Raw genomic sequence first — 12621 nt, forward strand, 5'->3', positions numbered from 1 at the left:
GAGAAAAGGAAAAATGAGTTAATAACAAGTGGAATTTTCCGTCGCAACAACAAAATTTATTTTCCTTAAAAATGTAATAATCGTATCTGGAACCGAAATTATCCGAAACGACTTACTATATAATCCGAAGTAGTTTCTCTATCATATCCGAAACCGTTGAAATAATAATTATTATTATTCCAATATCCGTAAGTATAAGGTACACCATGCATGTCACATGTCATAAATAGCCGTTACTATTTTGGCCACATGCCAAAAGATATTTGTAACTCTATAAATCAGCGTTTTAAAAATTTGTATCTTTTAACCGATTTACCGATTTCAAAAAAGAAAGTCATATTTTTAACATATTTAAATTTTATTTATATAATAAGTACTGCTTGATGTACTTCTTATCGCGTTTCGGTGCTACAGCGATTGTCAACAACAAGTAATGAATGACATACCTACCTTTTTCGCCTACCATACCGTTTCGTGCTGCGCGTGGGGAATTTTACTTTGGGTGCCGAGACAAACCTCTGTGGTTTAACGGCATCATTCAAACCATGTATTTAGATTAAGGATATAATGAAAAAAAAAAGCTTCCGTCATACAGATGTCCCAGATGTTCACGTTCAAAATTAAAAATTAGATAGAGGCACTCATTGGCTACCAGAAACATCACCATGTATGTTATGATGTTAAGGTACTTACCGAAAATTCGATAACGCGTTTCGAAAGTTTGGGACGTGTTAAAAAAATCTTGGCTAAGGTTTTTGGTGTTTTGACGGGACGTTCATTTCTTATTAGTGAAAAAAATACCCACAAAATAGATATCGCATCACGATGTCATTGTGACGCCTACACAGTGTTTCTTTATTATTTTGTTGTAAACGGTATGTATGAAATCCAGCGTTTTTTATTTCCCGACTAATCTTGTATTAAGTACTCTAGATACAGAGCTGGGGCCCCACTGGGTAAGACGGAGTCGATTCCGATTTATTAGCGATTTATTCGATGCAGCCATGGGTGGTTAATTTCATACATATCATTCTCGCACAATCGCATTATGTCTATGGTGCGCTCATATTGAAGATGACAGTTCCACCCCGCCCTTCCTTCATACTTCTTTCCTATTTCGCCTGCCATGCCAGAGTGCAAAGACCAGTCGCCATCTTGTTCGACATGACATTTTCAAAGTTCCTCCACAACATTTAATTCGTTTAATTCCGTAACTTATCCTCTCAATTTTTGTAGCTGTATTATCTAACTTTCACCATGTACCATAAGTGTAGTGTAGACGAAAGGACGTAAATGGAACGCCGATGGGACGACGCCGATAGAACCAGTAAGTACCCTGAGAGTTATTTAGAATAATTTATCACATTATTTATTATTAAGTGGCTATTCTATTAACAATTGATCCTCTGTTTGTTGTTCTGCTCAGATAAGTTGGTCTGTTTGGGACAGTCGCTAGTGAAAAAAAGTGGCAGAAGTCTGAGAATGCAATTCACTAAAACATTTATTACTTTTAAGAAAATGTCTCTCATGAGCACAATTTTTGCAAGAGGAGACTGCATGACGACCATTCCTACAGCAAAGTTGAAGTTCCAGAGAAACGTATAAGAGTCGAAAGTGGTAAGTTTTACATAATCTTGAATCAATGATTAATATGTATGATATACACAAATATCCAGTTACGGGCAATTATTTTGATATTGTTTTACTTTTTATATTTATCTACAGATAGAACACAAAAAAAATAATTGCCCTCGACAGAATGGACTAGGTATGGGTGTGGCGTAGTAGGATGTTTATTTGTTTCTGTCGATTTAGAGCTGTTGTGAGGTTATTATTTTTTTTAATTTGTGTTTCTTATTTCAGATGCACCCATTTACTCCACCCCTCGACGCCTTAGACGAAGAAGGCGTATGATTGTCACGAAAAAATCTCTTGACATCAATTTGTGCAAGAATTTACTCTGAGTACATGAGATCCAGCAAACAATTAAAAAAAATTAAAAAAATAGCACTACTTATTTAATTTCAAATTCCCATTACAAATGAAAATAATTAGATTATATCACAAGGGTGAAAAGGGGAGGCAATTTAGGCTTAAAAAGGCTAAAATTGCTACCACCCAAAGCTACTTACTTCCAAGGCAAATAATTCAATTTAAAAAAAAAGAGCTGTCATGTTCTATAAAGCAGTTTTTTTACTATGGAACTTTTCCGTCTGATGCGTAGCATCTCTACTTGGTCTGTGAGTGCAGAACTGATCTGCCATTTACCTAGGTACAGCGTGTCATACAAAAAAACGCCAAAAACTCGTCACACCAGTACATTAGATTGAATAAGATCATTCTTATTACTGTGTGGTGCTTTGTAGCACGGTCGGGATAAGTACAAGTCCTCTCGATCGACGTCGCCGCCATGCCCCAAGATGGCCCCGATTCCTGCAGACGCATCCTAATTTTATTTTAAGTTATACCTGTCATTTTCTTATCCGCCAAAAAGGAAAGGGATGGATAAATGACAACCATTAATATTAAAATAAATGAATAACCGGGCGAATTTATTAGGCATCTCGCTCATATGCAACTGGTTTGACATGTGCTGTCAACTTAATTCGGTCAATTTGGGTCAATATAAAATTTTGGAAGGGTTTTTAAAATTTCTGCGTAAAATTGACGTGCGTTTCATAAATTTTATACCTGACAATTACCCGTCCTTTTCTTTTACAGTGGATAAGAAAATGATAGGTATAACTTAAAATAAAATTAGATGGTGTGTACATGAATTAGCAGCACCATTGTAACCACCCTTTGTTTCCCTAGGCACTACTACTTGGCACTACCCTGTGGCACTACCAGTCGACTCATAGGAAATTTCTCTTTCCCGTGACACTATTTATAGTATTCATAATAATATGTTTATTTATGTAGTGTGATGGGAAAATTTGCCTCCTGAGGCACAACTTTGATATTCAAATACTTGGTCCTTGGATTTGACAGTGTCACAGACACGGAATATTTGTTTTTCTGCTCAGGGTAGCCAAATGGGCAGATTTTTTCCATTTTTGGGGAAAAATAACTTATAGGGGAATTCTCCTTCATTTTATTATCGTATTTCCTTACCATTTCCACGTTTCCCTAACTTTAATTTCTTGTATTTGGCTAAATGCGTAGCGAAGCCATAAAAAAAAACAATTCTAGACAGTGGTGTTTGTCTATGTTTGTTTCTTTTTTCTTGCCTGGCAACCATGCCTGTCTGTCTATCATCACTGTTGGCCCAAAAGACTTGATTCCAGGCCATAACATAAAAAAAAATTATCATCACTGTCAGTCAGCCAGCCAAAAAAAATACACTGGTTGGATTGGAGTAAAACGAAGCGAGCTATAAAAAATACCCTTTGAAGCGAGGATTTAGGTTAGTTTATCATTATATATTTTTAGTTTATCGACTTTTATTATTAATATATGTGGTAAATTGCAATTCAGTAAAAGACTTTCCCAGTTTATTCCAGTCTATGAAATGAAGGCTTTTTCGTTAGATAAAAACAACGATACAATTTAATGAACTATATTCCAAGATAAATCCTTTATTATTTTTGGAATTTAGATGTGACTGTATTGTGTTAGTGGTATTGTGTAGCAATTTATATTATTGTGAAGGTCGTCTAGTAAATACGGAAGAATAATGTTTGTGTTACATAACAATAATCACATCAAAAACCGTGATGGTAACTTTGCTGTCAAACTAACTGAAAACTAATGCCCGTGGGAGACTGAAAGACGAAACTTAAAATGATTTCAAATAATTAATGAAATTGGTTATTCTATCATTGTTCTAGTTTTATGGCGCTTGGGAGGTTCCTACGTCGGAACTTGGTGAGCATATCGTTCCCGACACTTACAGCAACCCTCATCTACTTGGATTGGAGTCACACCCAAACGTGGAAAGCACTACAAAAGAAAGACTAAAATGGCTATTTTTGGAATTACTGCACGCTATGTGGTCTTTGCAATTCCTCTGACAGGATTTTTCATTGGAAAGTTTCTTGATGATCAAGAAACCTTGAGAATGACCATGTATAGAGATAAGTCTGCTCTGTATGGCGGTACTGTTCCAGAAGGTGGCACTCCATCTTGGCCCTAAGTTTCTAAACTGTAGCGATGTATTGCTTGAATAAAATGCTGAATAAATACTTAGATACCTAAGATACATGTTTTTATTTTACAGCACTGCTCTTACTGTTGTGAATTTGATTAATGAATGATCTTGATTATAAAAACAATATGTACTTTAAAACTTTTATCATTTTATATCCATTTAAACCTGTGCAAAAATTACAATATTACATAGTCCTCTTGGCCATAGAATACCAGACAATAAGGAATGGTGCCCACAGTCCAACACCAAACAGAACTGCAAAGACGACTGTAGTAGCGTACCTAAAAGAAAAAATGAATGCATTGGTATTTGTATTTTAAATTAAATTACTTGTTATAATTTATGACTTCTGGAGCTTACTAAAAAAATAATGCAGTTGAAACCAGTTTACTATCACACCTGGTTAATTGATGACTAAAATATACGTTAGCTACTTGGGAAGAAATAGACAATAATGTTTAATAATAACTTACCGGCTATGGATAGCGAATGGTAAATTATCGAATGGCTGTGGTGGTCCATGGTCGGAAGCACGACGTACACTTTGCATTCCGACAGGCGTATTCAGTCGTAAAAGAATGGGTCTGGCGCGTAAAGCACTATAAATTAAAGATCTAACTCCCAACATCTGGATGTATTCTAAAAAGAACACTAGTGATTAACTTAAATAATTTTTTGCTTTATTTTCCGTTATTTTCGATATAGATAATGTATGTTGCAAAACCTTTGACTTGCCTTTGACATACATACGGAATAATTATGTTGTTTCAATGTTGATTTTATTTTATAAATAATAAGCTGTCTAGCTTGCCAGATAGGTAAGATAATAGGTTCGCTTTTTGCAATGTGATTTTATTTCGGAAGGTAGTTCTAGGGTAGAGTTATTAGCAACATGTATAGGCATATAATAAGGAACTATCAAAGACCTTCTTTGGGAACTATACTAACGTATGAATATTACTTTAAATGGATTATACCATGGCCACGAAAGGAAAATAAAAATGCTTTTATTTTTTTTAAATTGTAATGCGCCATCTAGGGGTAAGTAGCTGAACTACGATAACTATTAGTTTGTATTTTGCTGATCTTGTTGTAGCTGCTGTACACTGCAAGCGATTTAACTTCTATTGCCTAGATGTCGCTTATATACTATATTTTTGAATATTTTCAAAAGATGGCGCTGCTGGTGTTGAGTCACTGACTCTCCAATCATGGGTCTACTTTATTCAATTTTAGGTAGGTCTTCGTATCCAAAGTGGCTGTAAGTTGTCTTCTAATGAAGGATTTTCCAGGCTACGTTTCTTAAAAACAACATAGATGGCGCTGTAAAGACTGCATCTTTTATCTTTGTTTTTGAGTAAGTACCTCGATATGATGACTCTTTTTTATTACAGCTTCTAAGTAGGTACCCATTATTATTTTAATCAAAATATAGAGTACCTAGCAATTTAGGTAGCAACATAATTCTATACATCATCATCATCATTAACGTCCCCGCTGCACGGGGCACAGGCCATCCCTATGGATGGATAGAGATTGGGCATTAAACCATCACGCGGGCCCAGTGCGTGGTTATTAACGACTGCTAATGCAGATTCTATACATAATGTGTTCCAAATATCAAGTAGGTACTTAACAATTATTTTTATATAATTAGCGCCTGCCATTACATTATATTTTTAACCGACTTCAAAAAAGGAGGAGATTCTCAATTCATCTGTGTGTATAATATATTTTTTTGAATAATTAGGTAGGTACCTATGTGAACAAGTAGGTAAGGAGAAAATAAGTATATCACGTTAAATTCTGACCGCGCGATCTATATAATTTTGGGGGACGTAGCCTGGAAAGTCCCACATTAGGGTTGTGATTCTATTCACTCTTTTAGAAATTACTTACTTATAACGCAATATGTACTAGGTATATAGGTACGTAGATGTTACTGGCCCTCTCATATTTACCAGACCTACCTTCAACTATCTACCTTACAATTTCCAGATTTCACTCTAGCGATTTGGCGCCGAGACGCCCGCGGCGGCGGCGGCGTGCACGCTGCGATTTATTGATCGCCGCGATACCGTGCGTACTCAAAGCTGGGAACAAATATCGAGGCAAGTTTGCGTATGCGCATTACTTATTCGATCACTGGGTGGGAACGTTGGGTACCACATACACCCACCGTCTCTCACTTTATTACTAAGTATCTATTATAACTGCTCCTTGAGGTACATTGAACTTAGCTGAAGGTAGTAGGTACCTATCTACTCTTTTGTATACTTATAATCTACACCCGTCAATCTGATGTACACCGACAAAAAGATAAGTACCTACGTATCTGTAGATTCTTCTCTTCTCTAAGTTGTTCGGTTGTTCGAGATGTACAACATGAAGGTAGGTATAGGAAAAGCTTTTATTATAAATAAATAGAATCAAACTATAAAAGTTCTCTAAAATCACATTCGGATGGGCACTGACTGGAAAATGTTGGAAAATCTTTGTACATAATATTTTTAATTCTTTCATTTTCCACAGTACCTACCTAGGTAAGACTCACAGGCCACCCCCGGTGGCGTCCGATACGCACTGGGGCCTGTTTAATAAAACTTACAATTGTAAATTACAATGACAATTTGGAGTACATTGCGGAGTGTGTGATCACTAATATTTTGCAGTTTCATATTAGCTACGTAATGAAAACCAAATTGTCATTGTAATTTACAATTGTCATTGTATTTTACAATTGTAAGTTTTATGAAACATGCCCCTGGTGCGGGGCGGAAAGTTGTCGTTCTTATAATTCTTTATTCTATGCGCTATTGGTATGGCCGCAATTTTCTTTCTATTCACTTCTAGCTATGCTCCTCCGGTTTTATAGGCGAGAAAGTAACGATAAACTAGCTAAGAAAGTAGGTTTCAAAATAATGAACGACATTTCATTTGCTTTATTCATTTCCAAATACAATAACATCTATACAATGGTATTCTACGACTAAATGATTTCATATATCGACACATGCATATAAATAAAAGTTATTTTAGTCTAAGTTCCGGTGGTTTGAGGACGTAAAGCTGACTGATTTGATATTGTGTGAAAATAATAGCTACGTTTGGTCATTGTGACGATCATGATCAATGGACTTTCTAGGCTACGTGCTCCAAAATTACATAGGTCACGTGGTCAGAATTTAACGTGATAAACTTATTTTCTCATTACCTACTCGGCCAAATACCTACCTAATTATTAAAAAAAATATTACACATACAGACGAATTGAGAACCTCCTCCTTTTTGAAGTCGGTTAAAAATAAAATGTAATGAAAAATTGCTGCATGAGCAATAAGGCCGTCTGTTGTGCTTTTCTGTATATGCTGTCCTTATCTCTGTATTTTGTGTCCATTGTGCTCAATAAAGTATTTTATCTATCTATCTATCTAATGGCAGGAGCTTACCCCTTCCGGTTGATTGAGGGGAGGCAAGTGCCCAGCAGTGGGACGTATATAGTGCAGCGTAATTTTGCTGCAGCGCAATCTTTTTGCTTATCAAGTTTTCTTTTTCTGGCTTTTTGGACGTATGCTATATTTAAAATTTGAAATATGAATTTGTCTCCATGGTTTGTTTGTTTGTTTCTTGACATTTGAGAGATATTCTTTGTGGCTGACTATTGGTTTTCTTGTATTTTATCTGGAAAATCTAATTTAATGTTCTGTATGTGTTTTTAAACGTGCTGTTTTAATTGTGAAACGTAAAACGTAATTTTTGGTGATATAATTATAGTATTTCATTTTCCCTGGTAAGTTCGTGTTGGTTTGCTCTTCTTTCTTCTTTTTCTTTGATTCCTCTTTTCTATTTTATTATTTATCTTTGTAGATAAGGGAAATCCCCTTGGGTTTTGGTTTTTACCTGGAGCTACATCGTGTGCGAAGCCGCCCCATCCCCACGGATCCTATATATGATTCGAGTTGCGACTGCGAAGTCGCTACGATCGCTCCGACTCTGCGGTTCCTGTCACTTGCCGTTACCCGTTTCCTGACCTGAAGCTGTATCGCTTCAACGGTCCCTGTTCGGGCGCCAAAAATGTAGCGATAAAGAAGAGGAACTCGCAAGCAATTAAATAAATTTAATGGGAAATGCAATTTAAGGAATTAAAACTATTATAAATTAACACGAACATAGATAAAAGGTAACCTCACCTACCTCCGTTGATCAACGAAAGTTTTTAAAGATTATGCCAAAAGGAACACCAAACACAAACGATGCCGCGCGGGGCTTTAAGAATTTTGAAGAAGCTTCCTAAATAAATATTCACAAATAGCGGAAATAATATTTAAAAAAAGGTTCTGGAATATAAAAAGAAACAAAAGCAATTTGGTTCTTCGCAGCCGTAGATATTCCGTCGATCCGTCCGTCTCGTAGGGACCGTTGAAGCGATACAGCTTCAGGTCAGGAAAAGGGTAACGGCAAGTGACAGGAACCGCAGAGTCGGAGCGATCGTAGCGACTTCGCAGTCGCAACTCGAATCATATATAGGATCCGTGGGGATCTCGAGTCCTAAAAAATCTATTTTGTTTTCTTTGTTTTGTGTTTGTGTTTTCTAAGTGGCGTATTTGTCCTGTTTGCAACGTTTTTTTTATCTTTTATCCATTTTCGATTTCATTACATGATGGCTCAGAGTGCGCCAGTATCACCGCGCCAGGGAGGTTCGGTACTTGACGATGCCACCGTTATTCCCGGTAGCTTCATTTTGCCTTTAGCCAGTTCCCCAAAACCCAAGAAGCAGATCCACCAATGTACGCAGTTTTCGGATGCTTGTCATCCTAAAGATTTTCCACTCCACAAGTGGAATTTGTGTTATGATGGCACAACCTGCATCAGGGAGTTTCTAATTACCCTTGATGAATATAAAGAAGCCAGAGGGGTACCCGATGACGTAGTTCTAAAGAGGTTCCACGAACTTCTGTCGGGTACTGCTCTGAAGTATTATCGCACGGTCCGTAATTCCTTGAGTTCATTTTCTGACCTCGATTGACATTCGCGACCTCAACAGCAAACTGCAGCGTCCAATTCCTGAGCAAGATCTTCTTAATATCATTAAGCACAATGTCCATTCCCGCTATTCACTTTGTCTCGCCACGAACAGGATTTGTGATCTTGAAACTTTAGTTGACATCTTGACCAACTTTGAGTCGTATTATCAACCTCCGCAATGCCATAAGGTTGTTTCTCCAACCAGCACCGCGACTCCTTCGTCCTCCACCGTGTGCCCGAAGTGCAATCAAATAGGTCATCCCTATAGGTACTGTCCTAATGTTCGAGGGAAGATTTGTTTTCGTTGCAAGAAACCTGGAGTTATTACGGCCAATTGTCCTGTTTGTAACGAACAAAAAAACTCATAAACCACCGGGGTCGTTCTGGTTGTTCCCAGTCGATTTCTCCGGTGCTTAATTCTAATACGCGTGATAATCGTCTTTTTATTGATATTTTTATTTTTAATCGTCGTTTGAGAGCCCTTCTTGATTCAGGCGCTCAGACTTCTCTTTTAAGCGCGAAACTCGCGTGTGAAATCGGCATTCCTTTTGATGGTTGTTTTTCTGGTACTCCGGTCGTATCTGCTAATAACGCGCCGATTACCATTTTAGGGTCAGCCACCCTTACTGTCTCTTTTAATGGCCGTGATTGCTTGCATAAGTTTTTGATCGCTGAATCAATCACGTCTGATATTATTCTCGGTATTGAGTTTTGGGACAAGTTCGGTCTCACCTCTATTTTCAGTGCTGCCTTTAATGAGAAAGTAGCAGGCAACTTGTTCGTTCCTAACGGTTCCTTTTCAGGACCGGTTTGTATTAATGAAGTTTCTTATCCTCGGGTCGATCTTTCCCCGGAACAAGAGAAGATTCTTGCTGAAGTTATTGTTGAATACGGCGAGATTTCTTCCGACAAGATTGGTTTAGGGAAGACTACGTGGTTGTCGCATAAGATTAATACCGTCGGCTCTCCTATTAAACAACGTTATTATCCTCTTTCTCCAACCAAGCTTCAGATCCTTAACGAGGAGATAGATAAGATGCTTGAGGCAGGTGTCATACGTCCCTCTCGTTCTCCTTGGGCCAGCCCAGTTGTGATGGTTACTAAAAAGGATGGTAGCGTTCGTTTCTGCGTTGATAGTCGCAAGCTGAATAGCGTTACAGTTCGGGATTCTTATCCGCTTCCCCGCATTCAAGATATTTTAGATAATCTGCGTGGTGCGAAGTACATGACGTCGCTCGATTTTCGTAGTGCTTTTTGGCAGATCCCACTTGCTGATTCGGAAAGTTGTGAAAAAACCGCCTTCATTGTTCCTCAACGTGGTCTTTTCGAGTTTGTACGTATGCCTTTTGGTCTTACTAACGCCGCTTCGGAGATGCAGCGTCTAACTGACCTTATCGTAAATTACGAATTCACTAATACAAGCGAGAACTGTGTTTTCGGCTATGTCGACGATTTGATTATTGTTTCCAAGGATTTTGATAGCCATATTTCTTTATTACGTCGCGTTTTGCACCGTTTAAAAGAAGCTGGTCTTTCTATCAACTTAAAGAAGTGTGAGTTTTGTCGCAAAGAAATTAAATATTTGGGCTATATCGTGAATGAGAATGGTCTTCAAACTGACCCCCAAAAACTTGAAGCTATCACAGATTATCCCACTCCGTGTTCGGCGAAAGCTCTTAGGGCATTTTTAGGAATGTGTTCTTATTATAGACGGTTTGTTAATGGTTTTTCTACAATAATTGCCCCGTTAACGGCATTGTTAGGGAAAAGGAAAGGTCGAGATCCTATCGATTGGAATCCTCAAGCTGATGCCGCTTTTAACAGGTTAAAAGAATCTATGATTAATACCCCTTTGATCACATGTCCCGATTTTACTAAACCCTTCATTCTCCAGTGCGATGCCTCATCTGTCGGTCTTGGTTCTGTTCTTTCCCAAAGTATTGATGGTACTGAACGTCCGATTGCCTATTATTCCAGGTTGTTTTCTAAAGCTGAACGCAATTACAGTACCACGGAGCGCGAACTTCTTGCAGTACTCGAATCTATTAAGCATTTTCGCTGTTATCTTGACGGAATGAAGTTTACTATAATTACTGATCATATTGCACTTAAATGGTTACTGACTTTGGATAATCCCACGGGCCGTTTAGCTCGTTGGGCAACGATAATTTCTCAATACAATTTCGAAATTGTTCATCGTAAGGGTGCTCTCAACGTTGTGCCGGACGCTTTATCCCGAATGCATATTAATCTCATATCATTTAATGAAGGTATCGAGCGTACCAGTGATCCGTTTTATAAAAAGGTGTATCAGGGTGTTCGTTCCTCTCCTCAGATGTTCCCGGCTTACTCTATCGTGGATGGAGTTTTGTTACGACGTGTTGCTCTCTCTTCACCGCTTCAGAAGAACCCTTGGAGAGTCGTTTTGCCTCGTGAAAAGGTTGAGGAAGCTGTCTCGGAAGCTCATTCTAGTTATCCTTCCATACACCCTGGTGTTATGAAAACGTACCTGAAGTTACGTGAAAATTATTATTGGCAAAATATGTACAAGGATGTTGTTCGGATCTTAGGTCTGTGTGAGGTCTGTAAAGCCCATAAGATCGCCAATTGCCAGCCCCGTGGTCAAATGTTGTTCCCAAGGAGTGTTAATTCTCCGCTTCATAGTATCTCGGTCGATTTAATTGGTCCATTATCTTGTGCGTATTATGGCTATAGATATATCTTGTCCGTTGTGGATATATTTTCAAAATATGTATGGCTTTTCAGCCTTAAGAGAGTTGATGCTAAAGGTGTTTGTCGCTTTTTAGAGTCTGACATTTTTCATGTTTTTGGCGTTCCACATCAGGTTCTATGTGACAATGCTACGGTTTTCCGCAGTCATTATTTTCGCGATTTTCTTATTAAATATGGAATAGACAACCCTACTTATACCCCTTATTATTCTCCTCAAGCTAATGTGGTTGAACGATATAATCAGAGCGTGGTTACCTGCCTTAGTATTCTTGTGCAAGATAATCATCGCAGTTGGGCTCGTATGTTGCCGAGAGTTAAGCTGTACCTCAACTCTTGTATCAACCTAGCTACTTCATTCACTCCCAATTTCCTCATGTTTGGTAGGGAAATCTCATTTCATGCCGTACCTGTTAATTGTGACCAGACTCAAGACACTGATTTAGTCGAGAGTCGGGCAAGGCATGCAGCTAACCTTTCCCATTTGAGTGATGTTTTTTCTAAAGTAGCAGATAATTTGGCTTGCTCCTTTTTAGCTAACTCCAGACGCTATAACTCCCATAGATCATCGCCAGTCCTCACTGTCGGTGATATCGTTTGGAGAAGAAATTTTGCTCGTTCTTCCGAGGATGAATTCCGCTGCGGAAAATTGTCTCCGCGTTTTATTCGCGCTTCAGTACTCCAGGTGGTTTCACGACAAGTTTACGTCCTGCGTG

The 12621-nt window shown here is 38.1% G+C and overlaps 1 long non-coding RNA gene across 1 annotated transcript; it reads left to right on the top strand.

The window, feature by feature from the left end:
* The first annotated feature begins 672 nt into the window (after nucleotides 1–672).
* LOC126379905 (uncharacterized) lies at nucleotides 673–1989 on the top strand. The gene is made up of 4 exons (XR_007568397.1): nucleotides 673–875; nucleotides 1237–1327; nucleotides 1427–1617; nucleotides 1864–1989. It is a non-coding gene; the product is annotated as an uncharacterized LOC126379905 (long non-coding RNA).
* Nucleotides 1990–12621: the final 10632 nt, after the last annotated feature.

The sequence above is a fragment of the Pectinophora gossypiella genome, chromosome Z (genome assembly GCF_024362695.1).
Source record: "Pectinophora gossypiella chromosome Z, ilPecGoss1.1, whole genome shotgun sequence".
In the NCBI taxonomy this organism is placed as follows: Eukaryota; Metazoa; Arthropoda; class Insecta; order Lepidoptera; family Gelechiidae; genus Pectinophora; species Pectinophora gossypiella.